This window comes from Podarcis vaucheri (assembly GCF_965113315.1).
Source record: "Podarcis vaucheri genome assembly, chromosome: 2".
NCBI lineage: Eukaryota > Metazoa > Chordata > Lepidosauria > Squamata > Lacertidae > Podarcis > Podarcis vaucheri.
The window spans coordinates 19,223,149-19,250,730 of NC_138760.1; the positions used below are offsets into that span (position 1 = coordinate 19,223,149).

The window sequence follows — 27,582 nt, forward strand, 5'->3', positions numbered from 1 at the left end:
CAAATGCCATCTTAGAAGGGACATTCCCTCATGTAAGAAAAAGAAGCGACGCTTCTCTCCTGAGATTCTGTCTGCTGTGCATAAAGTTCTTCATCTTTTTCTTCGGAACAATTGGCTTTTTCCCTGAGCGCAAGTTTAGAGCCAGTCAATTCATTTACCAATTGGCTGAAACTTCTACAATTAATAAATGGAAATAAGTGGGAGATGATGTGTGTGTGTGACTTTCTCTCTGTGTGTACAGTGGTACCTCGGGTTAAGAACTTAATTCGTTCCGGAGGTCCGTTCTTAAGCTGAAACTGTTCTTAACCTGAAGCACCACTTTAGCTAATGGGGCCTCCCGCTGCCGCCGGAGCACGATTTCTGTTCTCATCCTGAAGCAAAGTTCTTAACCCGAGCTACTATTTCTGGGTTAGCGGAGTCTGTAACCTGAAGCGTATGTAACCTGAGGTACCACTGCATACTGTAGCCACTTTTCAAGGTAGGGTTGCCAACATTTCTCCCTGCTCCTGGGCTTTTTACAAGGTGTGACCGGAAGGTTCGTTGAATGGTCACAGAAATCGAACAGCGAGAAATATTCGAACATATAATTGGCATCGGAAACCCACAAAATGCTCACAATTGTGTACACAGATGAAGCTGTAACTCGAAAGACAGTTTATGAGTGGTTTAATCGTTTCTGTGAAGGGCGGCAAACCATCAAAGATGACCCTCAGTCTGGCAGACCATCAGCGAGCAGAACAGTGGCAAATGTTGACAGAGTTCGTGAGTTATTGATGCGGGATCGCCGTTTGTCCGTCCAAATGATGGCGGAAGAATATTCCACGTGAAATCATTGATGAGGTTGCTGAGTTGTCCCACCCTCCATATTCTCCTGATCTTGCCCCACGGGATTTCTTTCTTTTTCCAAAACTGAAATCTGCACTGAAAGGGCACAGATTTCCCAACATTTCACATGCTGCTGTGACGAAGGAACCGAAAGCAGTACGAAAAGAGGACTTCTCCAAACGTTTCCAACAGTTCTACGAACGTTGTGCATTGTAACAGAGGGGGCCTACTTTGAAGGCCTGTAAGGTATGATGCTTTTGAATTATGGTGCTGGAGGAGACTCTTGAGAGTCCCATGGACTGCAAGAAGATCAAACCTATCCATTCTGAAGGAAATCAGCCCTGAGTGCTCACTGGAAGGACAGATTGTGAAGCTGAGGCTCCAATACTTTGGCCACCTCATGAGAAGAGAAGACTCCCTGGAAAAGACCCTGATGTTGGGAAAGACAAGGAGAAGGGGACGACGGAGGACAAGATGGTTGGACAGTGTTCTCGAAGCTACCAGCATGAGTTTGACCAATGTGGGAGGCAGTGGAAGACTGGCGTGCCTGGCGTGCTCTGGTCCAGGGGGTCACGAAGAGTCGGACACGACTAAACGACTAAACAACAACAACAAAGGTATGGATATTCGAATATTTCTTGCTGTCCGATTTCTGTGACCATTCACCAAACTTTCCGGTCACACCTTTTATATCTAGTTGGTGATATGCTCAAGACATTACAGATCATAAAATTGTAGAGCTGGAAGGGACCACGAGGGTCATCCAGACCAACCCCCTGCAATGCAGGGATCTTTTGCCCAACATGGGGCACGGACTAAGATTACGAGTCTCATGATTTACTGTCTGAGCTATGATCCTATTTACCTACATGCTGCAAAAAGTTACATCTATGGATCTATGGAACAGGAGGAGGGCAAGTTGCCCCTCTCTCCTTTGGTTGTTTGTTGACAACCCTATTTTAAGGTGAGCAATGAAGCATTTCTTCTAATTGCCACAAGGGCAGTACAGTGGTACCTTGCTTCTTGAACTTTTTTTTAAATATAATTTTTATTAGTTTTTTTTAACACATCATTTTCAACTGTAATTAAACATACCTTTACATCTTATTCAAATTTTTGACTTCCATCAATCCTGTCTGAAAATTTTCCAGTCTAATCTCTCCGTATGCATTTCTTATCTTCCCTATTACATTTCAAACTCATAACCAATATCTCTGTCTTTTTCTACTTTGTAACACTTCGTATATTTCTCCTTACAAAACGTCTTGTAGTCCTACTAGCGTAATTTGTTGATTACAGTTGCTCTTCAAATAATTCATATACTTCTTCCAATCTTCTGTAAATCTTTGGTCCCGCAGGTTTCGAATCCTTCCTGCCATTTTGTCCAATTTTGCATAGTCCATTTATTTCGTCTGCCATTCTTCTTTCATCGGAGTTTCTTCTCGTTTCAATTTCTGGACTAACAATACTCTTGCCGCAGTTGTTGCATATAAAAACAATTTAACATCTCGCCTATTAACGTCCTGACCTATAAAACCAAGTAAAAATGCTTCTGGTTTTAATCTGTTCCGGGAGTCCGTTCGACTCCCGAAACGTTTGAAAACCAAGGCGCGGCTTCCGATTGGCTGCAGGAGCTTCCTGCACTCAATCAGAAGCTGTGGAAGCTGCGTCGGACATTCGCAAACTTCTGGGTTTGCGGCGCTTGGGAGCCGATTTGTTCGGCAACTAAGCCGTTCGGGAACCAAGGTACCACTGTACACTTTTCCCAAGAAACCAGAAGCCTTTCTCTTGGGCATTGTCAGCCAATTGGTGCCAAAGAAGGACAGGACTTTTTTATGTATGCTACTACAGCAGCAAGAATACTCATCGCAAAGTATTGGAAGACACAAGATCTACCCACTCTGGAAGAATGGCAGATGAAGGTGATAGACTACATGGGACTGGCTGAAATGGCCGGCAGAATCCGAGACCAGGGGAAAGAGACGGTGGAAGAAAATTGGAAGAAATTCAAAATTTATCTTAAGAAATATTGTAAAATTAATGAGTGCTAAAGTGTTGAGGTTATAGAAAAAAGAGGACTACAGCTGTAAAAGATTAAGTAAAAGAAAAGAATAAGGGAAAATTAGATAAAATCAAGGGGGAGGATTTGCTGAATCAAATTTGGAAATTGGGATGCAGAAAGGGGAGGTACGGGGAAGTCGGTGAAGTAAGGTTTAAGAAAAAAGGATTTGAAATTATACATGTTTGTGTACGTGTCTGTTTGTTTGTATTGTGTATTGTTTGTGTTTATATAAATTGTGAAAAACCAATAAAAATTTTATAAAAAACAACAACAAGGTACCACTGTACACAGTGCCATGTGCATTGCTGAAACCTCCCTCCCCAGCCTTCTTTTGCACCTTGAAGTGCATTTTTCCTTTCCCAAGCACTGCTGCTTGGGGTCGGCTGGGTTCTCTTCCCTACCAATAGAGCCTCTGGCTCCAGCCTTCTGCTTCATCTGTGTCCTAGCCTCGCCCCCCCCTCTTTCCCTTTTCTTACAGGCAACCCTCCCCCATTAGCAACATGAATTTTAAGCACAACCAGATGTAGGAGGTGAGGCTGATGGACTCTGCCCCTCTGCCTTTGTGCTCTCCAAGGAGGTTCTTAGGGGAGAGTTACCATCTCAAACCTCTCCTTCTTACATTCCCCCCCCCCCCCCAGTTTTGAAAATCAGCACCTTTATTTGTTCCAGGCAGGCAACAGAGCCAGTTTATACATTGACCTCACAGGATGGACTAGAATTGGTTCAGGATGTTTGAAGCGGCAGTGTCTTAAAATGGCTGGAAGCCTATACTTGTGCATTAGTTTTTAAAAAAAGGGGGGGGGGAATATAAACACTTTGGCTGTCCTCTTCATCGCTAAGGAGTCTGAATTCAACACTTCTTGCTCATGGAATTGCTTTTTGGAAATGACTACATATATAGATATATGTGGTCTAAACCACAGAGCCTAGGGCTTGCCGATCAGAAGGTCGGCGGTTTGAATCCCCACGACGGGGTGAGCTCCCGTTGTTCGGTCCCTGCTCCTGTCAACCTAGCAGTTCGAAAGCACGTCAAAGTGCAAGTAGATAAATAGGTACCGCTCCAGCGGGAAGGTAAATGGCGTTTCCATGCGCTGCTCTGGTTCGCCAGAAGCAGCTTAGTCATGCTGGCCACATGACCCGGAAGCTGTCTGTGGACAAACGCCGGCTCCCTCAGCCTATAGAGCGAGATGAGCACGCAACTCCAGAGTTGTCCACGACTGGACCTAACAGAGGTACCTTTACCTTTACATATATATGGGAAAAAATTGCTCTTTACAAGCACCATTTTCAGAGGGAAATTCATGAGCAGGCCCTAACAGGAATCTAGGGCTCATTAATAGGAATGGGCCCTTGGCTATAGGACTGAGCAATCCAGTTTTTATTTTTTACGCTACAACATCCCATTTAGAATGACCAACCTTCCTTTTCAATCTTGAGTCATGTTTGCAAGATCACTAAATGTAAAGGGGTTCTGACAGCGATTCCAATCTGCTTTTATGTTTAACATGCTTAAGGTGCTACAGTGGAACTTTGGTTTTCAAGCGTCTCGGAAGCTGAACGTTTCAAACTCCAAAAACCCAGAAGTAATTGTTTTCGAATGCACCTTGGAAGTCAAATGGCTTCCAAGGTGCGTTTCCCCATTTTCTCAATGGATTCTGCCAACCGTCCATTGAGCCTCGGTTGTCGAACATTTCAGAAGTCAAACGGTCTTCCGGAACGGATTACGTTCGACAACTGAGGTACCACTGTATTTGTAATACTAGGGTTCAGCCAAAATTTCTCAGAAAACAGTTTTCTTCTATTTCTTTTCTTTCTGAAGTTCGTCCCAAACTGTTATCAAGAACTTCAGTTCTCCTCTCGAGACCAGTCAATGAAATGGCATCCCTCAATCCTGCTATCTATTGGCTTTGGGTGCAACTGTGGATTCCATGTTTATATTGTTGGATATTATTTTAATATAGTCGAAGGAAACAATGGGCTTGGCCTCCGACTCCTTCTCACCACTGGTGAGAGCCAGTGTGGTGTAGTAAGAGTGGTGGACTCGTAATCTGGTGAACCGGGTTCGATTCCCCGCTCCTCCACATGCAGCTGCTGGGTGACTTTGGGCTAGTCACATTTCTCTGAAGTCTCTCAGCCTCACTCACCTCACAGAGTGTTTGTTGTGGGGGAGGAAGGGAAAGGAGATTGTTAGCTGCTTTGAGACTCCTTCGGGTAGTGATAAAGCGGGAAATCAAATCCAAACTCTTCTTCTGGTGTTCCTCTCTTAACTCATTGCTTCCTTCATTCGCCCATATGAACTAACAACAATAGAGAGAGGCTCTGAGATTACATCTTCAAGCTTCTTTAGTACCCTTGGATGCAGCTCATCAGGCCATGGAGATTTAAATTCATTTAAAGTTGCTAAGTGTTCCTTTACCACCTCTTTTCCTATCTTGGGCGGCAACTCCCTCTTTGCATCATTTATTTTGTTATCACCAGGCTTGAGCACTGCTTTCCATTTGGGTGAAGACAGAGGCAAAACAGGTATTGAGCAATTCCACCTTTTCTCTGTCACCCAACAGCAATTCTTCATCGTCTCCACACAAGGGATCTACTACTTTCTACTGTTTCTAAGTCGTATTTTAATCAATGTTTTATATTTGCTGTTAGCCGCCCTGAGCCTAGTTTTTAAACTAGGAAGAGCAGGGTATAAATAAAATTATTTTATTTTATTTTATTTATTATTACTTGTGTGTTCTTCCTCTTGCTTTGAACGTAAGCAAATAAACCTTTATTATTGCTTTTTACCCTCTCATGCAAGCCCGAGTTCATGGCTAGAACAGTGCTGTAAGTGAGTCAATTGCCTTGGATTCCAGAGTCATTTGTCTTGGAGTGTTCTCACCATTACAGACCAGACGAGACTTTCTCTGTTCCTTAAATGAAGAGAGGCACCATGCACATTAAATAAATTGCCATATTTTTCCACCTTCTTTTTATCACACTGCTATGGGAAGAACGACTCTGCCTTGCTTAATTTGTGAACTATGTCAGCAGAAGAATTTGGAATTCGAAGAAAAGCTTGGCACTGCACTGACGGAGAGAAGGATGGCAATATAAGTCGTTTAGACCCCTCTTAACACACCACATTTTCCCCCAATTAGTGGCATAGCGATATTTGTTAAGCATGCAGATGCATTCATACTTGTGAGAGGTTGAAAAGCACACCCCAATTTTCCCTCTCTGGGGAGCAATAAGAAGAGAGAGTGTTAAATCAACCATCCAACACAACTTTATGTAATGTTAATAAATCAGACAAATGAAATTAGCTCAGGCCACATGAACTGTTAATCAACTTGCCACTCTGGCATAGCACTTGAAAATAAATTGGCAAGATGAAAGACCACCTAGGTGTGAGCTGGGAAGTTTTCTTTTAATGAACACAGTAGTACAGTCATACCTTGGCTCCTGAACGCCTTGGGAGTCGAACGTTTTGACTCCCAAACAATCGAAAACCGGAAGTGAGTGTTCCAGTTTTTGAACATTCTTTTGGAAGCTGAATGTCCAACAGGCCTTCTGATTGGCTGCAGGAGTTTCTTGGAGCCAATTGGAAGCCGCGCTTTGTTAGTCGAACGTTTCGGAAGTTGAACGGACTTCCGGAACGGATTATGCTTGACCTCCGAGGTACGATGGTACAGTACTATGATATTTCTGGTGGTCTTCTTGATCCTAGTTTAATCATCACACACATACCTGAGAGCAAGAAACTAGGCAATGCTAGATCTTTGATCTCTTGTGAGTCCCTTTTTAGAAGAGAGGCTGTTTGAAATCTGCAAGACTGGGAGCAGTCCATATTCAAACCAGTCAAGCTTGCAAAAATATATCACTTGCCCGATAATAAATGTTGGAAATGTAAAGAGACTGAAGGTACATTTTTTCACCTTTGGTGGACGTGCCCAAGGATTAAGACATTCTGGGAGAAGATTCATAATGAAATGAAAAAGGTATTCAAATATACCTTTCTGAAGAAACCAGAGGCCTTTCTCCTAGGCAAGGTCGGCCAATTGGTGCCAAAAAAGGATAGAACTTTCTTTATGTATGCCACAACAGCAGCAAGAATACTCATCGCGAAGTATTGGAAGATACAAGATCTACCCACCCGGGAAGAACGGCAGATGAAGGTGATGGACTACATGGAACTGGCGGAAATGACTGGCAGAATCCGAGACCAGGGAGAAGAGTCGGTGGAAGAAGATTGGAAAAAATTTAAAGTTTATTTACAGAAACATTGTAAAATTAAGGAATGTTAGAAGGATGTTGGAATGAAGTAATGTGGTTTTAACAGAAATGCTATAAAGGATAAGAAAAAACAGATTGTTAAATGGTGAAATGCAACCTGGGCCATTCTGTAGCAGCTGAAACCGAGGTGCAATAATCCTACGGAAATCTTGAGCATGTTTGTCTCCTTCCTCATAGCTTAAGGCAACGAGTCCCGAACCTGCGCAAAAGTCTGAAGTGTGTCTTAGAAAATTAAGCTCTGTCTTGGATGCCTCCTCCCCATGACGCCTGTGGGAGCAAGGAAGCCCAACGCAACATTGATTCCCCTTCTCTCCGCTGACATAAAGGCAGTGACAAGAGAACAAGGGAAGACACTCAGGGATTCTCTAATGTAGCCAGCACAATTGCTGACAGCTACAGGGGGATAGAGACAGAAGCACGCTCATTGCCTGGACAGCCAAGTCCCATCCTTGAGCCTTGACTGATTGGACAAACGGGAGATGCCAGGAGGCAGCAATAATTGGGCTACCCTACAGTTGCAAGACGGACGTTTGCTTATTGTCCTGGAAGCTGATTGAATGGACACACAAACACACACATATCTAGGAATGTTGTGGGAATGTTGAGGAAGGTAGGAGAGGATATATTGATTCAATATTATCCCTCCTCACTCACACTAGTGAGCAAGCAGCAGAGCACATCCCTTGCAGATTGCTGGAAGCAAGCTAATGGATTCGTTTGAATCATTTAAATTAAGCAATCCAGTCTGGATTGTTCCTGGTAAGTTTCCCCTTTTATAATAATAATAATAACACGACAATCTTCTTTAAAAGTAAGAGTAAAGTTTACTTACATTCAGTTCACAGCAGTAATCCGAAGGCAAACTTTATCTTGTGGTTACAGTTACATTTGTAGAGCAAAGAAGTCTGAGGTAAGCTTCGGACTTTCTGCCTCGTAGAACAGATGAGCCATGTGCTGGCTAAGAACCAGGAGAGTAATAATAATAATAATAATAATAATAATAATAATAATAATAATAATAATAATAATTTATTATTTATACCCCACCCATCTGGCTGGGCTTCCCCAGCCACTCTGGGCGGCTTCCAAAAGAATATTAAAATACTGTGATACATCAAACATTAAAAGCTTCCCTAAACAGGGCTGCCTTCAGATGTCTTCTAAAAGTCTGGTAGTTGTTGTTCTCTATGACATCTGGTGGGAGGGCGTTCCACAGTGCGGGTGCCACTACCGAGAAGGCCCTCTGCCTGGTTCCCTGTAACTTGGCTTCTCGCAGTGAGGGAACCGCCAGAAGGCCCTCGGTGCTGGACCTCAGTGTCCAAGAGAGAAGTGCGAAAGTAGAAAATGGAAATACAGTGGTACCTCAGGTTACATATGCTTCAGGTTACAAACGCTTCAGGTTACAGACTCCGCTAACCCAGAAATAGTAGCTCAGGTTAAGAACTTTGCTTCAGGATGAGAGCAGAAATCGCGCGGCGGCGGCATGGCAGCAGCGGGAGGCCCCATTAGCTAAAGTGGTGCTTCAGGTTAAGAACAGTTTCAGGTTAAGAACAGACCTCCGGAACGAATTGTGTAACCAGAGGTACCACTGTACGGGAAGATGGCTGCGTGGCTAGCCCTTTTACCGGATCTGCTAGGGTCACGCCCAGTGCCAGATTTAGGTATAAGCCAAACAAGCTATAGCTTAGGGCCCCACTCTCTTAGGGGCCCCCGAAAAATTTAAAGGAAAAAAACACCTGGATATACATTTCCCAAATATAAGATAAAAAATAAAATAAAATAAAACATGCATACAGCAACAGTGTTTTGTGTTGTGTAGGCTCCTATGATGTAAGTACAGAGGTACCTTGATTTACTTAATCGGTTCCGGAAGTCCGTTCTTAAACCAAAACCATTCTTGAACCGAGGTGCACTTTCCCTAATGAGGCGTCCCACCACCGGTGCCCTTCCACCGTTCGGATTCCGTTCTTAGACCGAGGTAAACTTCGCAAATCGGGACACTACTTCCGGTTTTGCAGAGTTCGTAAACCGAATCTTTCATAAACAGGACTGTTCTTAAACCGAGGTACCACTGTAATGTTCCCCGCCTGCTAGGCTGCTCCCTAAAATATCACTGGTTTGCTCATTTCTATATACAGTGGTACCTCTGGATGCGAACGGGATCCGTTCCAGAGTCCCGTTCGCATTCTGAAGCGAATGTAAGACGCGACTGCGCGTGTCACGTTTCGCCGCTTCCGTGCATGCACGTGATGTCATTTTGAACATCTGCGCATGCGTGAGCGGCGAAACCCGGAAGTAACGCACTCTGTCACTTCTGGGTCGCTGCAGAACGCAACCCGAAAATATTTATGCTGAAGCATATTCATCCCGAGGTATGACTGTACAGTGGTACCTTAGTTCTCAAACTTAATCTGTTCCAGATTTCACGTTCAACAACTACTTTGAAAAAATACCTATTTTATTATGTGCAAATGGCTTTAGATATATTCAACACAAAAAACAGTGGCAATTTGTTGTTGACAAAGGACAGCTGGATATATAAAGGGCCCCATTACCTTCAGTAGCTTAGGGCCTCATCAAACCTAAATCCAGCCATGATCACGCCCATCTACCTGGTTACACGCAAGGTGAGGAGGCTCCAGAACAGGTATGACAAGAAGTCCTCCTTGTCTGGAGCCACATCCCCCTGCGTGTCCACTCTAGGCAACAAGAAAATGTTGTACTTGACTGCTTCAGTGATGATACATCCCGCATGTTGAGCAGGAGTGTGGAAAACACATCCAAGTTTAATATCCAGAAAGACCCAAGACCCAGCTAGGAGATATTAGGGAAATGTTGGCTTAAGGCCATAGCTGCAGGAGTGACAACATGAATAAAATATTGGGGGAGTGGCCAGGTAAGCCTCGCCCTCCATAACTGATCACAAGACATGGGGCATGCACACCATTTGAATGGCAACGCCCATCAACTTTGGGGGGTGGCGCAAGGCCCACTCAAATATTTTATTGGGAGAGTTGGCTCCTATGTGAGGAACTGATGCAGTTTGCGCCACATTCTGTGCGATGTGTGTCCTTCTGTTCCATCTCCCAGAGACTTCTGCTTTTGTTGCACAAAATTGTGCCTTATTCGTGAGACGCAGTGAGCTGCTCCTGAACTGCTTTGAACAAAAGTCCTCTTCACTTTGCTACACTCCCCCAGTTAGCTTCTTTTAGCAGAAGTTAAGTCAGCTGACTGAGGGATGCAGGTGGCACTGTGGGTGAAACCACAGAGCCTAGGGCTTGCCGATCAGAAGGTCGGCGGTTCCAATCCCCGTGACGGGATGAGCTCCCGTTGCTCGGTCCCTGCTCCTGCCAACCTAGCAGTTCGAAAGCACGTCAAAGTGCAAGTAGATAAATAGATACCACTCTGGCGGGAAGGTAAACGGCGTTTTCGTGCGCTGCTCTGGTTCGCCAGAAACGGCTTAGTCATGCTGGCCAGATGACCTGGAAGCTGTATGCCGTCTCCCTCAGCCAATGAAGCGAGATAAGCGCTGCAACCCCAGAGTTGGCCACGACTGGACCTAATGGTCAGGGGTCCCTTTACCTTAAGCCAGCCGACATCACAGACCCATTCCAACACCCACCCACACACCACACCTTTTTTGTGTCCCCAAGATCACATTCACACCATATTTTTAAAGCACTATTATACCACTTGAGGTGGCCATGGCTTCCCCCAAAGAATTCTGGGAGCTGTAGTTTGCTGAGAGTTGTTAGGAGACCCCTATATCTTGAGGGCTTCCTGAAGCCTTATATACCAGCTGAGCCACATAGATGAACTGGATTGTCCCTCGTGTTGGCAAATCTCATTTGACAACAACAAGAAACACATCTTTAAGCATCATCAGCCCAGTACTGTGGAATAATTTGACAACAGAGATTCATCGATCACCGCCTGTTTCAATTTTTAAACGCCTTCTGAAAACTTTTCTATTCCATCAAGCTTATGAAGGCAATTGAGAATATATCCTTCCACAATGGTTAGCTGATTTCTGATTTTAAGTTATTATTAAAAATGCAGTAAAATGGCTACCTACAAACTCAATAAAACAGAGAATACAGCACAAAGCAATATATAGTGTAACAGCAGCCGTTCTAAAGCAGCTCATAAAAACCAGCCACAATAATTAAAACCTGAGAAAATAAAGGTATTTTATTATATGAAGCCAGGCAAATGTCATACTACATTTTAACTTTTCGGTATGTTTTTTATTGTATGGTTTTATGTACAATTATTCTAAACTGCTCTGATTTTTTTTTTTTATCGACAGCAATTTATAAATAAATTATCAAAGTAGTTTAAGCATCAATCCTTCTTAGGAAAGTTGTGTCCCCTCCCTCATCCCAAGGACATGGGGCCAGGTACGTTAATTAATAAATCACATCCCTAGCTGCCACATGCCATTTTGAATTAAATGTCTTGTATGATTTCTGTAACACACACACAGCTGTTGGGCTTTAGTGAATCCTCGGGAAGAGATGAATTTCAAAGTAGGAACAGATTTTGGATATTCCCCTTGGATGTCAATTCTGCCTTTGAAATTCTGGGAAAATGGGAGCCCTAATTTAAAAGAATTCTGGGTTCGTTTTAGAAGTTGTGATGGAACATAAAGGTGGAAGAAGCCTGAGCGCTGGGTCCAGGCTGAATGGAGCTTTAGAGGTCATCATATTTTGCATTATTTGCCTTCCCATTCCTCACGGCGGGGCCCTGAACTGGATGTTTTAGTGAGCTATCGGCAGTGACACCAAGCTCTGTTTCCTGAATAGCGGCACAGCTATAAAGTGGGTCTTAATAGGCCCATCAATTAGAAGGAATGACTGTTAAGTGTGACCGTTCTTTGACCAACATGCTACGAACCTCTTGAGCTAAAAGCATTAATGTCTGCAGCTTGAACAAAAGTGTCAGGGGGTTGCGACACTCAGAACCATATGTAACCCGTGCCTCAAACCCTCGCTTGTCACTCGTTCGGGACCCGAGAGTCCGTCCCAGCAAGGAAGAAGGGGGGTGGATTACGGACAACGAAGAGCCTCGCTTTCATCAGGAGACTCTTGACGCTTAATAGTTTTTTTGGCAGCAAAGCTGCTCGCATTTTCTTAGCACAGCTGTGCATTGCCTACTGAAACGTAATCTAAGCTGTTGATATGTCACCCTCCGCCCCAGGTGAACCAACAGGCCAGGACGGGGCGGGGAAGGGGAGGGAAATATCTGCCATCACATGTTCTTTCTTTCTTTAAAATAAAAAATAAAATTCCTGGACCTGGGATTGTCATATCTTTCTTTTTTTTTTTGCTGTCAAACCACTAATGAGCTCTGAGGAATGTCAACTTCCCCGCAGGATCAACCTGATGTTTTAACAGGGAGGTGTCAGCCAGGATTTCTGCTGATGGTGTCTATGGCTGATCAAACGGAGAGGTAATTAAACAGCAGAGACTTTTTGATCATTGTGTTACTTTTGAAGGGGATCGGGAAGGGGAGGGGTTGCAGGGGAAGGGATTATTAATCATAACGCTGGTTCGTAAATGATGTTTTTATTATTATTAATGAATTGGAATAAATCAAGATTTGATGCTATGTTGCTGCTGCTAATATGCTGTTTAATTCTCATCCTGGCAACAAAACCCCATACAGTGGTACCTCTGGATGCGAACGGGATCCATTCCGGAGCCACGTTCGCATCCTGAGTAGAATGTAACATGCGACTGTGCAACTGTGGGTTGTGTTTTGTTGCTTCCGTGCATGCGTGTGATTTGGTCTCAACAGTGGCGTAGCGTAGGGGGTGCAGGGGGGCCGGCCGCACCGGGCGCAACATCGGGGGGGGGGGGCGCTGGCACTCGCAGCTCTCTGCCCCTACTAAAATCCACGGGTTAGGGGGCGCAAATTACTTGCCTTGCCCCGGGTGCTGACAACCCACGCTACGCCACTGGGTCTCAAAGATCCATTTTCTTAGTTGGAAAGCCATGCATCTCCGTTCTGAGCCTTCAATCACAAGTGTTTGCAATTGAGATACTGGTTTCGCAGTTGGTTCTGACTGAGGCCCTGTTCTGATTCCCCATTTCCCTTTGGTTTTTTTAAACTCTTGTGTACTGCTTCCTGGTCTGTTCCACATTCCCCCATTTCCCAGCCTACAGGATTTTATTCATGCTGGTAGTAAATGGTTACTTGGGTAATTTTCTCCCTGGCTCAGTCCTCTTCCGTGCCCCTCCTTCTGGGGATCCTCTCCTGTTTCTATGGAGACAACCTGTAAATGTGAAGCCCGATCCTTCGTCCACCGAGGCCAAAGGCAAAAGCTGCCACTAATTTTGACTGCAGTGGTGTGCCAATCTCTGCCGCTATCTTCTCTTACGAACAGTTTGGTTTCCGTACAACATTGTACTGAACGGTAATCACTAACATAACAGAAAGCACACAATAATACATCTGAAATATCACCACAGTCCCCAGTATACTCTATATATCCGCCAATTAATCCAACCCCAGAATCGCATCAAAAGCTGTCCCAGAATCTGCATTCATAACCCTTCTCTGTGTGTCTCCTCCATGTGAGGTCCGGAGGGTGGCAACACAAGAATGGGGCCTTTTCTGTAGTGGCTCCCTGTTTGTGGAATGATCTCCCCAGGGAGGTTTGCCTGGCGCCTTCATTATATGTCTTTAGGCACTAGACGGAAACAATCCTCTTTAACCAGGCCTTCAGCTGATTAATATGCTACAGCCTTTTAAATGTATCTATGGGAAGGGGCGTATTGTTTTGGTTGAATTAATTACTTGTGTTTTAACTGGTATTTTATTCTGTGAACTGCCCTGAGATTTTTTGAAGAAGGGTGGTATATAAATGTAATATTATTTAAGAAGAAGAAGAAGAAGAAGGAAATGACTACCTAGTCATGTTGAGGTTATCCGGTCCATGTCTGGCTTCTTTTTCAAATCTTTTGTTATATGAAATAATGTTTTGAAAAATCCTCCAAACAATAACAATCTAGATATATGTAGACTCTGTATAATCTGGTGCAATGGTATGAAGTTAAGAGGTACATAAGGGGGGGGGGAATGCTTTGCATGAATGGTGGCGCTGTGGTCTAAACCACAGAGCCTAGGACTTGCAGATCCGAAGGTCGGCGGTTCGAATCCCCGCGACAAGATGAGCTCCCGTTGCTCGGTCCCTGCTCCTGCCAACCTAGCAGTTCGAAAGCACGTCAAAGTGCAAGTAGATAAATAGGTACCGCTCCAGCGGGAAAGTAAACGGCATTTCCGTATGCTGCTCTGGTTTGCCAGAAGCGGCTCAGTCATGCTGGCCACATGACCTGGAAGCTGTATGCTGGCTCCCTTGGCCAATAAAGCGAGATGAGCACCGCAACCCCAGAGTCAGCCACAACTGGACCTAATGGTCAGGGGTCCCTTTACCTTTACCTAAGGGAGAGGAATGCTTTGCGTGAATGTAAGTGAATGCTACAAAGCACATTTGGAGAGGTGGATTTTATACATGGGTGTAGTCAGGATTTTGGACGCGGGTGGCGCTGTGGGTTAAACCACAGAGCCTAGGACTTGCCGATCAGAAGGTCGCGGTTTGAATCCCCACAATGGGGTGAGCTCCTGTTGCTTGGTCCCTGCTCCTGCCAACCTAGCAGTTCGAAAGCACCTCAAAGTGCAAGTAGATAAATAGGTACTGCTCCAGCGGGAAGGTAAATGGCGTTTCCATGCACTGCTCTGGTTCGCCAGAAGCGGCTTAGTCATGCTGGCCACATGACCCGGAAGCTGTATGCCGGCTTCCTCAGCCAATAAAGCAAGATGAGCGCCGCAACCCCAGAGTCGGCCACGACTGGACTTAATGGTCAGGGGTCCCTCTACCTTTACTAGTCAGGATTTGTTTTAGGGGGCACAGGCTTTATGTTGGGGGCAGAACCGAGTTATCTGCCATGCAATCAGTCATTTAGTGAAGTATTTTTGATTATTTACTTTTGTATTTTGTTTATTTCATGCACCCCCCTGGCTACGCCTATGGATCTATATCTACATATCTTGAATTGTGTACACACTTGACCAGATTACCTGACCGTGATGTTTTAAGAGAGGGAATTCCTTCTTTCGTAGGCAGCCTTCGACAGCATTTTGCGGGGCTTCTCCGCGCGCCCAACGCGCTGCCACCTCCCCTCGCCTCCTCGCCTGGTGCGCGAAGGGGTGATCATAAGCCCGAGCGGTTGGACGGACGGGAAGGGTTAGGTCATCGGAGGCGGGGGCATCGAATGGGCGGTGAATCTGGAGCCGGGAGCCGAAGGGGAGGGAGGTGGAGCCGTCGAGAGAGGCGGGTGGGCGCATGGGGGAAAGGGGCGGGTCGGGAGACGCAGAGCCTGCCTGGGCAAGCGGAGGGCGGCACGCAGCCTGGAGCTGCTCGACCAGCGGAGGCAGTAGCAGATCCCGGCTCCGGCTCCGCGTTGTCCCGGCCGGGCGGCGGCAGGAGGATGCCGAGTTCCGCGGCCACCCACAGCTGCGCCGCGCCCGCCTGCGCCGCCGCAGCGCCCCGGCCACACGGACCAGGGGGCTGCGCCGGGTTCCGCTAGGGACGCGCCGGGATGAGTAGGTGAGTTAGGGGGCGAGGCGCTGACAGCGGGCCGCTTAGGCGACGGGCCGGGCCGGGATCTTGATCCCAAGATCGTCCGGAGGGGTTGGGATGGGGATCGGAGTCTCTCTCCGGGCAGGGGAGTGGGGTGGGAGACGGCGCTCGGGCTGCCTCGCGTCGGGGCGGGAAGGCGAGCCCTGGGGATCTGGTGTGCTCCCGATCCACCGGATCATCGGCAACGTGGAGTGGGCTGGGTTTCCCCGGCCAAAACATGCAGCTGCGAAGGCTTCCTTTCCCTGGAAACTAGCCGATTGTCGTTTGCGCGGTGGAGCCAACTCCTAGGGGGCGAGAGGTCTTCGATCCCCCATAAAATATTTGAGGGGGCGCCCCCCACCCAAGTTGATGGGCATTGCGGGGGACAGCTTCCCCACCCGACCCCCAATATTTTATTCAAGTTGGCACCCCTGAGTTGGGAACACACATACACAGTGGCGTAGCGTGGGGGGGGGGGTGCAGGGGGGGCCGACCGCACCGGGCGCAACATCTGGGGGTTAGGGTTAGGGGGCGCAAATCCACGGGTTAGGGGCTCAAATCCACGGGTTAGGGGACACAAATTACTTGCCTTGCCCCGGGTGCTGACAACCCACGCTACGCCACTGCACATACATGGGTGGGTGGGGGGTACTTTGCTTTGAAAAACTGCCGGGGGGGGGGCTGAGACGCGTGTTGAGGGAGTGGTTTTTTTTTGCTCCCCCCTTTTTTTTGGTCAAAAAACAAGAGTGTCTGAAGCTCCTGTGTTTACGTTGCGCACTGTAGGGTTGCGCCTGGTGACAGGGTTCCCCTCGTGGATTTTACGCGCGACCTTTTATGTCGTGCCAGACGCGAAACCTCCTAGATCGCGGGTGGGGGTGGGGAATCTCCTGATCGCCCTCAATACATCTAGATTACTGTTCTGGCGACATGACTCTCTGGGAAGCAAAGGGTGTGTGTGTCATTTTTCACTGGGAGGGGGTGCGGGTTTGGGGATTATTCTCGTGCCGTCGGGGCACAAACCCTGCGCGCAAGAGCAAAGGTCGCCGGGGCTTGTGGGGCGGGGAGAGAGACCTTGCCTGCACGGCTTGTGGGTCTTCGGGAGGCTCCCTCTGTGCGTGTCCGGGGCTGGGAGATGTCCACTATTGCGCGTGGATTGCCTTTCGGAAGTGGGGCAGCAGGTTGAGCCATCGGGGGGGGGGGCTCGGGAAGGGCCGTGGAAGTTATAGGTTTGTGGAAACTGAAGAACTAGTGGACTATGGAGAGATGTCTCTGGATGAGGGCAATGTAGGGCTTTTAAAGGGAACCGGGTGGGGTGGGGGGGAAGATGCTCGGCTTCTGTGTGAGTGCGTTTGTGTACATTTATTTAGCGCCAGTTGGAGAGCAGGGAGCAAACACGGGTATATTTGGGGGCAACCAGAAACCAGGGCCCTTTGTTTGGATGCTGTGTCTGCCCTGACCCCTGGGGCGAGAGAAGCAGCCGTCTCTGGAGGAATTTTGATTCAGCGTGGCAGTGGCTGTTCCCTTTTCTTTGCCACCGTCCAGGGTCCCTCGCTTGCAGGCGGTGGGAGGGAGGGAGCGGGCGGGGCGGGGGGGGGGCTTAAAAAACCGGGCGCCTCCCTGGGCTGCACATGCATCTCCTATTGATTGCCTTTGAAAATCCCCTCAGGTTGTGGGTTTAGTGAGTTGTCAATTAGCCCAACTTGCAGGGAGCATGCAGAGCGGCTTCAAACAATGTCAGTTTGAGGCAGAGTCTCTCCCATCATCCATGACATTATTTTGCACACTCTAGAAATGCGACCCCAGGCAGGGGAGGGGGAGGAGGGGAGCCTGCGCAGGAATGGAGGGGATGGGGATCATCTCTGGGGGCCCCTTCAAGTATTTGATTCTTGAGTGCTTCATAGCCTGTTATTCGCATACATGCATGTGTGTGTGTGTGTGTGAGGCAGCTTTCAAAAATGCACATGTGTGCATGTAGCTTATGGAGGCTGCAAAGGAGAAGATGCCGTTGGGGGGGAAAGTCCTCCTGGAATCCCTAAAGGTTGCTCTGATTAATCCCTATTTGTTGGCGCTGTGGGTTAAACCACAGAGCCTAGGATTTGCTGATCAGAAGGTCGGCAGTTCGAATCCCCGCGACGGGGTGAGCTTCCATTACTTGGTCCCTGCTCCTGCCAACCTAGCAGTTCAAAAGCACGTCAAAGTGCAAGTAGATAAATAGGTACCGCTCCGGCGGGAAGGTAAACGGCGTTTCCGTGCGCTGCTCTGGTTCACCAGAAGCGGCTTAGTCATGCTGGTCACATGACCCGGAAGTTGTACGCTGGCTCCCTCGGCCAATAAAGCGAGATGAGCGCCGAAACCCCAGAGTCGGCCACGACTGGACCTAATGGTCAGGGGTCCCTTTACCTTTACCTCTTGCAAATAACAATAACAGCAGTTTTATTATTTATACCCCAGCCCCTTTGGGTGGCTTCCAACACATATAAAAACATAATAAAATGCCCAACATTAAAAATTTCCCAATACAGGGCTGCCTTCAGATGTCTTCTAAAAGTTGTGTAGTTCTTTATCTCCTTGACATCTGATGGGAAGGCGTTCCACAGGGAGGGTGCCACATATATGATGGCTCCCCGTTGTTCTGGACGGGAAGGGTGGCAAATTTTGAGCACTGTGTTTTCTCTACTAACTTCAAATTAAGGAATGTATATGGAGCCTATGCCAGAGATTATTGGACTTCCAACTCTCCTCCAGCAGGGCCTATGGTCAGAGTCGATGGGAGTTGCAGTTCAGCAGTACAGTGGTACCTCGGGTTAAGAACTTAATTCGTTCTGGAGGTCCGCTCTTAGCCTGAAACTGTTCTTAACCTGAAGCACCACTTTAGCTCATGGGGCCTCCTGCTGCTGCCACGCCGCTGCTGCACGATTTCTGTTCTCATGCTGAAGCAAAGTTCTTAACCCAAGGTACTATTTCTGGGTTAGCGGAGTCTGTAACCTGAAGCGTATGTAACCCAAGGTACAACTGTATCTGGACGGCACCAGTTTGGCTATAGGAGAAGCTGCTTGCTCTGTATCATTCAGTGCCCTCCTTTTCTTGGTGCGGCATGGAGAAAAGCAACAGCAGCAGGTGAGCCAATTTCTGGCTCATAAGGATCATCATTTTAAAACAGTGACCATGATTAGGCTAGGCTGCCTAACAATTGTGTTTTCTGCCATTGGCATTATTTTAAATCAGCCTTGCCCTGAATTTGTATGGGGCTTCAGGTCTCATCAATTGGAGACAATTGGGGAGTTGCTGGTTGGGGGTGATGGAAAGCCATGGACTTAAACACCCCAGGACTTAAACATGATGCTTAAGGGTGGGGGGAGCTTGCTTTTGCGAAGCACCATTGAGCAGCTAAGGTTTTTTTTCTTTCTGAGATAATTCAGCTGCCCTCTGTTAGATCAAGCTGGCTGGTCCCAGTGGGTGTTTCCGCTGTTAAAATCTAGGAATGCTGAAAAGTAGGCTTGACCTAGATTTATAACCCTTCTTCTCTGCTTCGGGAATCCATCGAGCAGACATATTAATAATGTTCCTCTCCCACCACTCCCAATTGCCCCTGGGAAGAATTACTATACCCTAAGCCCAAACATGGCCTCTAGGTTATGTATCCATGGGTTTTGAAGCCCAGGCATTGTTTCTGTTTAATGTGCACATATTTACTGAAGGAACGTGATCTCCAACGTGCTGTGCCTGTAATGGTGAGAAGATCTGTCTTTAATTACCAAATTGATTATGCCGATATGGGATATATGGACAGAGAATGCTTTGTGTGAATTCTGCAGTTTTTTAAGTTGAGGTGCCTGCCTGGTTTTAATTTTTATCCTAATTTTATCTTCTGCAGTCCTGAAAGTGCTATATACCACTAGGGTGGACTCAACCACAGTTTGTTTGACTGCGACTTCTTTTTTTTTGGGGGGGGGGGTAAATTGTCAATGGCTGGCCAAATAGCTGCAGTTCAGTCAGCAGGCAAAGCGGCCCAATACAAGGAAGGTTCTTCAATTGATTGTTTTGTATATTATATATTGTAACTACTGAGTAGTTAAAACTTGAGGCTGCAGGATTTAATTGGGTTAATCAGTAGATGGATCAATGAAAGTTTTAGTTGATTAATTGCTGGTACCAATGATAATCAGTGAGATTCTGAGTTAAGGCTACACTTGCTTTAAAAACAAACAAACAACTATCATGCTTTTGGTGCATTACTGTAATAAGGATGTTTAAACCCTCCCCCCCATTAAATATGATCTTGCAACAATGAGTGGAAGCATTTGATTGTTAAGTTACCCTGCACTCCCTTCAGTATCACAAATGGATGTCTGTACTTAGGTTTTGACAAGATGCAAACGTGTTTCTATCTAATCAGTTGGTTTAAAAGCAGATGGCTAATCAACTAAACATTATTTAAGTGACAGGCACTGTTTCAACTGAAGCAATCCTGTGCACATTTACTTGGGAGTAAGTCTTGTTGATCTCAGTGGGATTTACCTTCTGAATAAGCATGCTTCGGATTGTATGCTGTTGCAAAGGTTACTTTATTGCAAAAGTCGGGGTTTTCGTGATGCGGATCCTTGAAGGATTATGAAAGAGAGCGCATCCTATAATTACTTTGAAGAAAATAAGTACTTAAGCTTTTTTGTGCAGTTGTCCCTGATAACAGAGATTCCCCCCCCCTCCAAATTAAAGCATTTTTGTGAAAAGTCTAAATGGAAACAGTTTTGCCTTTTTAAAAACAAACAAGCAAACCTGTTACTCTGAATTCAGCAATTACCAGGATAGTGATAAGGAGAATACCTTACTAGTGTAACACATTTATTAAATTGAGCATTTGCCTTGGATCAATTTATGAACCATGAACGATTTATTAACCATGAATGAGGTTATGCTTTTCTCCTGCTGCCCGTTGAGGATTACTTTTGACAAATAGTGTATTAATATCATTTGGAAAGGGGTTTGCTGTACAGCGAAGTAGGACAGTATCTTTCTCAAACACACAACTTGCAAAGTCTTAAAGACGCTCGGAGGCCAAAAATGGTCGGTTTGGGGCTTTGCGCGATGCAGTTAAAACTTGTGATTGATGACGTGCCTTACGTTCGTTTTCTGTAGCTGGCAACCTTTAATAAAGAATCCTGCCAGAATTTACATGCATATAACCGAGGTGTTTTGTTTTGTTTTCTAGTGCAGGAAAAGCGAGCCTTGGCTTCTGGGGCTTCCTGGTCTTGGATGTGCCAGGGAGTGGGGTGGGGGGTGGGCGCAGTTCCTTAAGCTGCAAAGAATCAGAAAGCTGCAGCTCCTTTTCACAATGAGTTTTTCTTTTAACTCGGCTCCAGAGAACGCTTTAACTAGCAGGCTTTGTCCCGGCTCCCATTCTCTGCTAGGAACCCCCCCTTCCCTTTCCCCTGCATTCTTTGGCCATTATCATTTTGGTTAAACAGAAAGGCAACTTGTATACCATATGGATCATGTTAACAATTGCTTATCTGGGGAGACCTCTGTTTTCTACCCGCTTCTCCCGCACCTCTCTGGCAGACTCTTAGAGTTGGTATTTTTAATAATAGCATCTTAAGGCCAGCAAGTGCTGCTTGTGGAGCCAGTTTGACAAGGATTCTATTAAGAGAGAGAGAAAGGGGCACATAGAGAGCTTTCCTTCTGCCTGTGTTTCTGTTTCATGGATAGAAATGTTAGTTTTCTGTTGCTGCTGCTTAGCTTGCCATGGATAGGAGTGTTCAATCAGTCCTGGAGAAAACATCAAGGCAGCCACAACAGTTTGTGCTCCCCAAAGTTACTTGCAAACACTGCAGGACTTTAGGTGAAAGGCAACCTTTTTTTTCAGGGTCCTTGGGAGGGAGAGTGTGTGAGGCTGTTCCCGAAACACACAAACGAAGCCTGCTTTTGCAGTGTTTGTTGATGTGGGTTTAACTTGGTAGCGACTCCCCAGGAAAGAGAGCTTTGGGAGTCTGGAAGGGTTGCAGCGGAAGAACCTCATGTCAACATGTCAACTCGGTAGCATTGCCGCGGTAGCACAACCTTCGGCGTTGCGAATTGTTAGGGCAGAGGCTGAGAATAAGGCAAGCAGCGTTATCTCACTAAACAGCGTTAGAAACTCAGATGTATAAACTAGGCGCCAAATGGCTCCTTAAACCAGGGTTACGGCCGCCAAAACAGAATGCCTAGTTGCCATCTGGGAGCCAAAACGGCTCCAAAGTCGAACTTTTCAATACGACTTTTCGGTTTCTGAAACTCATTCTGATTGTGCAGCTAAAATATAAGAAATAGAATTCTACAGGATGTGTTGCTAGTCTGTGAAAACAGTCAAATCATGGAAACATCAGGTACCATCCTTGTGCCCGGGCATCTTAACTTGGTCGTAAGTGATTGAGAGACAGATGCAAAATGCCCCTGGCACCTAATGAATTTCAAACACTGGTCACTAGGCACATCTAAGATGCATTTTAGAGTACAGTCATACCTTGGATTTCAAATGCCTTGGCTCCTGAATGACCAAGACCCGGAAGTGTGTGTTCCGGTTTTCCAACTATTTTGGGAAGCCGAACGTCTGGTACGGCTTCTGATTGGCTGCAGGACGCTCCTGCAGCCAGTTGGAAGCCGCGCCTTGGTTTTCGAACGTTTCCTGGAGTCGAACGGACTCCTGGAATGCATTCTGTTTGGGAACAAAGATACGACTGTAGTTCAAATAAATAAAAAATGGGGCAAATGAGTTCTGTGTTTTTTTAAAAAAATAATATTTATTATTTTTCCGAAAACACTAAAAGAAAACAAAAAGAAAAAGAAAAAGAAAGACTACAATACAACACATCGAATTAAGAAAACAAGATTAAGACAATAAAATAAATCAACCAATTTCGTTATCCCATCTTTCATTCACTTATTTCCACGACCTCCTCGCACCTCCCTTTTCGTATTCCACTTCTGTTAGTTATTTCAGCAATTCCTTTCCATCCTCCTCTGTTTTCAATCCTATAATTATCTTAACTCATTCTAACCTTATTTTTTTCCTTTAATACTCTATTAACCTATCTATACTTAATTCCTTATAATATTTCTACTAAAGCCGTATAACTTCATTCCAATATTTTTCTAACATTCTTTAATTTTACAGTATTTCTGTAGTCTTTAAACTTTTTCCAATCTTCTTCCACCGACTCTTCTCCCTGGTCTCGGATTCTGCCAGTCATTTCCACCAATTCCATATAGTCCAAAAACTTCATCTGCCATTCTTCCCGGGTGGGTAAATCTTGTGTCTTCCAATACTTTGCGATGAGTATTCTTGCTGCTGTTGTAGCATACATAAAAAAAGTTCTATCCTTCTTTGGCACCAATTGGCCGACCATGCCCAGGAGAAAGGCCTCTGGTTTCTTCAGGAAGGTATATTTGAATACCTTTTTCATTTCATTGTAAATCATCTCCCAGAATGTCTTAATCCTTGGGCATGTCCACCAAATGTGAAAGAATGTACCTTCAGTCTCATTACATTTCCAACATTTATTTTCGGGCAAATGGTAAATTTTTGCAAGCTTGACTGGTGTCATGTACCACCTATAAATCATTTTCATTAAGTTTTCTCTTAAGGCATTATATGCCGTAAATTTCATACCTGTGGTCCATAACTGTTCCCAGTCAGCCATCATTATATTATGTCCGACATCTTGTGCCCATTTGATCATAGCTGATTTCACCGTTTCATCCTGAGTGTTCCCTTTCAACAGCAAGTTATACATTTTTGACAAATTCTTGAGTTTGGAATCTAACAATTCTGTTTCCAATTTTGATTTTTCCACCTGGAAACCAACTTTTTTGTCCAAATTATATGCCTCCATTATTTGATAATAATGGAGCCAATCTCGCACTTTATTTTTCTATTTTTCAAAGCTCTGCAATTTTAGTCTGTCTCCCTCTTGTTCCAGAATTTCAAATGAATTCTGAATTACCTCCCCTATTTCATCCCCCCCCCAATCCTTTGAGAACATTTTTTGGACCCAGTAGTCTGATTATAAAGTCTCAATCCCTTAGACCAGGCACGTCCAACTCCCAAGAGACTGCAACCTATTCCCACTGTAAAAAAACCTGGCGGTGATCTACCCATTGTCATCGCCAAGAGTTGTTGATCTTTTTAGTGGGAGTTGATAAGAGTTGTTAAGCTTTTTGTGGGGAGGGTGGCCCAGAGTCATAGCTGTCAATTTTTCCCTTTTCTTGCGAGGAATCCTATTCGGAATAAGTGAATTTCCCTTTAAAAAAGGGGAAACGTTGACAGCTATGCCCAGAGTTGTTGAGTTTTTCTGGGGGATCGATCAGGAGCACCCCAGAGATCTCACGATCTACCTGGAACACCCCCCGCGATCTACCGCTAGATCGCGATCTACCTGTTGGATCTACCTGCCGTAGACCAAAGCCCACTCCATTGCACCAGCCATGTATCTCCTCCTGATCTCTTCCTTGCTATCTCTTGACTCATTCTGCTCAAGTCCAGTAGCTTTTCTCTTCTCTAGCCTCTCTCCGGGACCCTCCTCCATTGTGCTCCTGGGCCTCTTCTCCCCCTCATTGCTGCCCGTCTGTTGGGTGACTTGTGCCCAGACTTCCCAGTTTCCTCAGAAAAAAAACCCCTTCCAATCCCCCCCACCCGGGCCAACTTTCTCCTTGAGTTCACTACATCCTACCGAAGTTGCATTAGCATAACAAAATAGCACAAGCGCATAGCTGGCATGAAGCTATGGTGGTTAGGTTGGTCTCAACTCGGGCCAGGGCCTTTTCAGTACTGGCCCCGACTTGGTGGAACGCTCTGTTACAAGAGACCAGGGCCCTGCGGGACTTGACATCTTTCCACAGGGCCTGCAAGACAGAGCTGTTCCGCCTGGCCTTTGGTTTGGACTCGGTCTGTCCCTTACGTTTCCCTCCCCTTATGGTTTTGACTTTTAAAATTGCATTAACCTGTATTTTAAATTGTTGTCTTCTCTTTTCTTTTCTTCGTATTCTGGTTTTGCTGAAATTTTATTGGTGTTAGCCGCCCTGAGCCCGGCTCTGGCCGGGGAGGACAGGGTATATATAAAATTTATTATTATTATTATTTGTACTGAGTTGGTCCATCTAGCTCAGTATTGTCTGTACAGTGGTACCTTGGGTTACATACGCTTCAGGTTACATACGCTTCAGGTTACAGACTCCGTTAACCCAGAAATAATACCTCAGGTTAAGAACTTTGCTTCAGGATGAGAACAGAAATCGTGCTCCGGCAGCACGGCAGCAGCAGGAGGCCCCATTAGCTAAAGTGGTGCTTCAGGTTAAGAACAGTTTCAGGTTAAGTACGGCCCTCCAGAATGAATTAAGTTCTTAACCCGAGGTACCACTGTATTATTATTATTATACTGAGTTAGACCATTGCTCCATCTAGTTCAGTATTATCTGTACTGACCACCAGCAGTGGTTCTCCAGGGTTTCATCATGGAAAGTAGACTCCCTACCTCTGAGCTTTCTGACCCACTGGGCCATGTTTTTAAGCTGTGCAGCTAGCTTTATGCAGCTTGCCAGACTCAGGACACTTTCTAGGGGTGCTGTTTGATGGCCACAACTTCCTTGCCCTCTCCTCCAACTGAAGCACGGCTGGTTTCCTGAGGATCCGACACCACCAAGGATGGAAGGTTAGCTAGATTACAAGTACTGCTGGAGGAGAGAGTCGAAGCCGACTGATTGTTGCATAGATCTCCCCCTTTCAGAAGTTTTGGGATGTAGCAGCAGCGGCAAAGAAGGCTTTGTTCTCTCCACTGCCACAGCATCTGCAAAGCGTCATTTGTTTGGGGGGGGGGTTCTTGATGGTGAATGGCCTGGTAAATCCGGGCTGTTTTCACCCAGAGCCAGAGATAAGTCCTGTCTGCTGTGATGAATTTGCCACCTACTTAGCAGATGAAGTTGCTGTTTCAGGGGGACTTGGGGAGGCAGCCGGCAGTTGGAGCAGGGCGGCAAGGGAATTTGTGTTGCTCCGTTTCAGCTAATCTCTGTGGTGGAATGCAGGTGGCTTTTCTGGTGAGTTGGAGGCGTACGCTTTTCCCGGACGGTGGAGCTAGGGCTGTTACACTGCTATGGTGAGCTGTGTGCGTGTACTATAAAGACCTTTCAGAAGTTAAGCTGAAGCCCCTTTCCCCTGAGCAGTACATCGCTTTGGAACATTTAAGGCCTCCAAATTTCCTGGCTTAATGCCTTCATGTGGTTTCCCCCTACGTGAACTTGGATGCTTGAATTCCCTGCTGTTTCTTGTGATATAATAATAATAATAATAATAATAATAATAATAATAATAATAATAATTTATTTATAACCCGCCCATCTGGCTGAGTCTCCCCAGCCACTCTGGGCGGCTCCTAATCACATGTTAAAAACAATACAGCATTAAATATTAAAAACTTCCCTAAACAGGGCTGCCTTCAGATGTCTTTTAAAAATAGGATAGCTGCTTATTTCCTTCACATCTGAAGGGAGGGCGTTCCACAGGGTGGGCGCCACTACCGAGAAGGCCCTCTGTCTGGTTCCCTGTAGCCTCACTTCTCGCAACGAGGGAACCGCCAGAAGGCCCTCGGCGCTGGATCTCAGTGTCCGGGCTGAAAGATGGGGTGGAGACGCTCCTTCAGGTATACAGGACCGAGGCCGTTTAGGGCTTTAAAGGTCAGCACCAACACTTTGAATTGTGCTTGGAAACGTACTGGGAGCCAATGCAGATCTCTCAGGACTGGTGATATTTCAGGCTCCCTGCCTTCCTCTGCTTCACCTCGCTTGTTCCTGACTTTCCCTGTGCCTGTGAAATCATCCGGCTTAGTAGACTTTTGCCAAACTTTCTGAGACAGCAGGAGACCAGCGATCCAACCCCCTTTGTGGGAAACCTGATTTTGGATCTCCTGCTATTAGCAGGAGGTAGTCCAAACAAAGCCTCTAAATAATAATAATAATAATAATAATAATAATTTATACCCTGCCCATCTGCCTGGATTTCCTCAGGCACTCTGGGCAGCTCCCAACAGAATATTAAATGCACAACAAAACATCAAACATTACAAACTTCCCTCAACAGGGCTGCCTTCAGATGTCTTCAGATAGTTGTTTATTTCTTTGACATCTGACGGGAGGGCGTTCCACAGGGCAGGTGCCACCACCGAGAAGGCCCTCTGCCTGCTTCACTGTAACGTCACTTCTTGCAGTGACGGAACCACTAGGAGGCCCTCAGAGCTGGACCTCAGTCGCTGTTTCCACATTGTCTCCTGACCCTGCAGGCTGTCACCTAGATTCCCAGTCTCACCAGTCCCTGTCCCTTTCTTACCCATCTGGACTGCTTTCCAGGAATTGGCGTGAATCCCATCAATGGATGATGTGTTGTGTGAAGAAAAGCACTTCCTTTTTTGTTTGCCCTGAATTCTCTGAATTTCTCAGTCTTGAACTGATAATGCTCATCTGTTTTACTGAATAACCCCCAAATTATAAGCCAGTGGTGAGGAACTTGTGGCCCTTCAGATGTTTTTGGATTTCATTAGTCCCAGCCAGCATTGACCAATGGGCCAAGGGAGTCTAGGAGTTGGAGTCAACATCTGGAGAACCACAGATCCCCCATCCCTGTTCTGGTATTGCTAAAAGCACAACTGCCTCTTGCCATTTTCACCACACTGTCCAGAACTTTATAGAGCTCTATCAAGTCCTGTCAAACCTCTGCCATGCCCTGTCGCCCCCCCTCCTCTTAAACCGAGAAAGCCCAAACACGTTAGCCTTTCCC

The 27,582-nt window shown here is 46.0% G+C and overlaps 1 protein-coding gene across 1 annotated transcript in view; it reads left to right on the plus strand.

The window, feature by feature from the left end:
• Positions 1–15,577: 15,577 nt before the first annotated feature.
• FIGNL2 (fidgetin like 2) overlaps positions 15,578–27,582 on the plus strand; it is a 65,699-nt gene continuing 53,694 nt past the window's right edge. The window contains exon 1 of the mRNA XM_082212465.1: positions 15,578–15,773. The gene's annotated coding sequence lies outside the window, so the exon portion shown is untranslated. The remainder of the gene's footprint in view (positions 15,774–27,582) is intronic.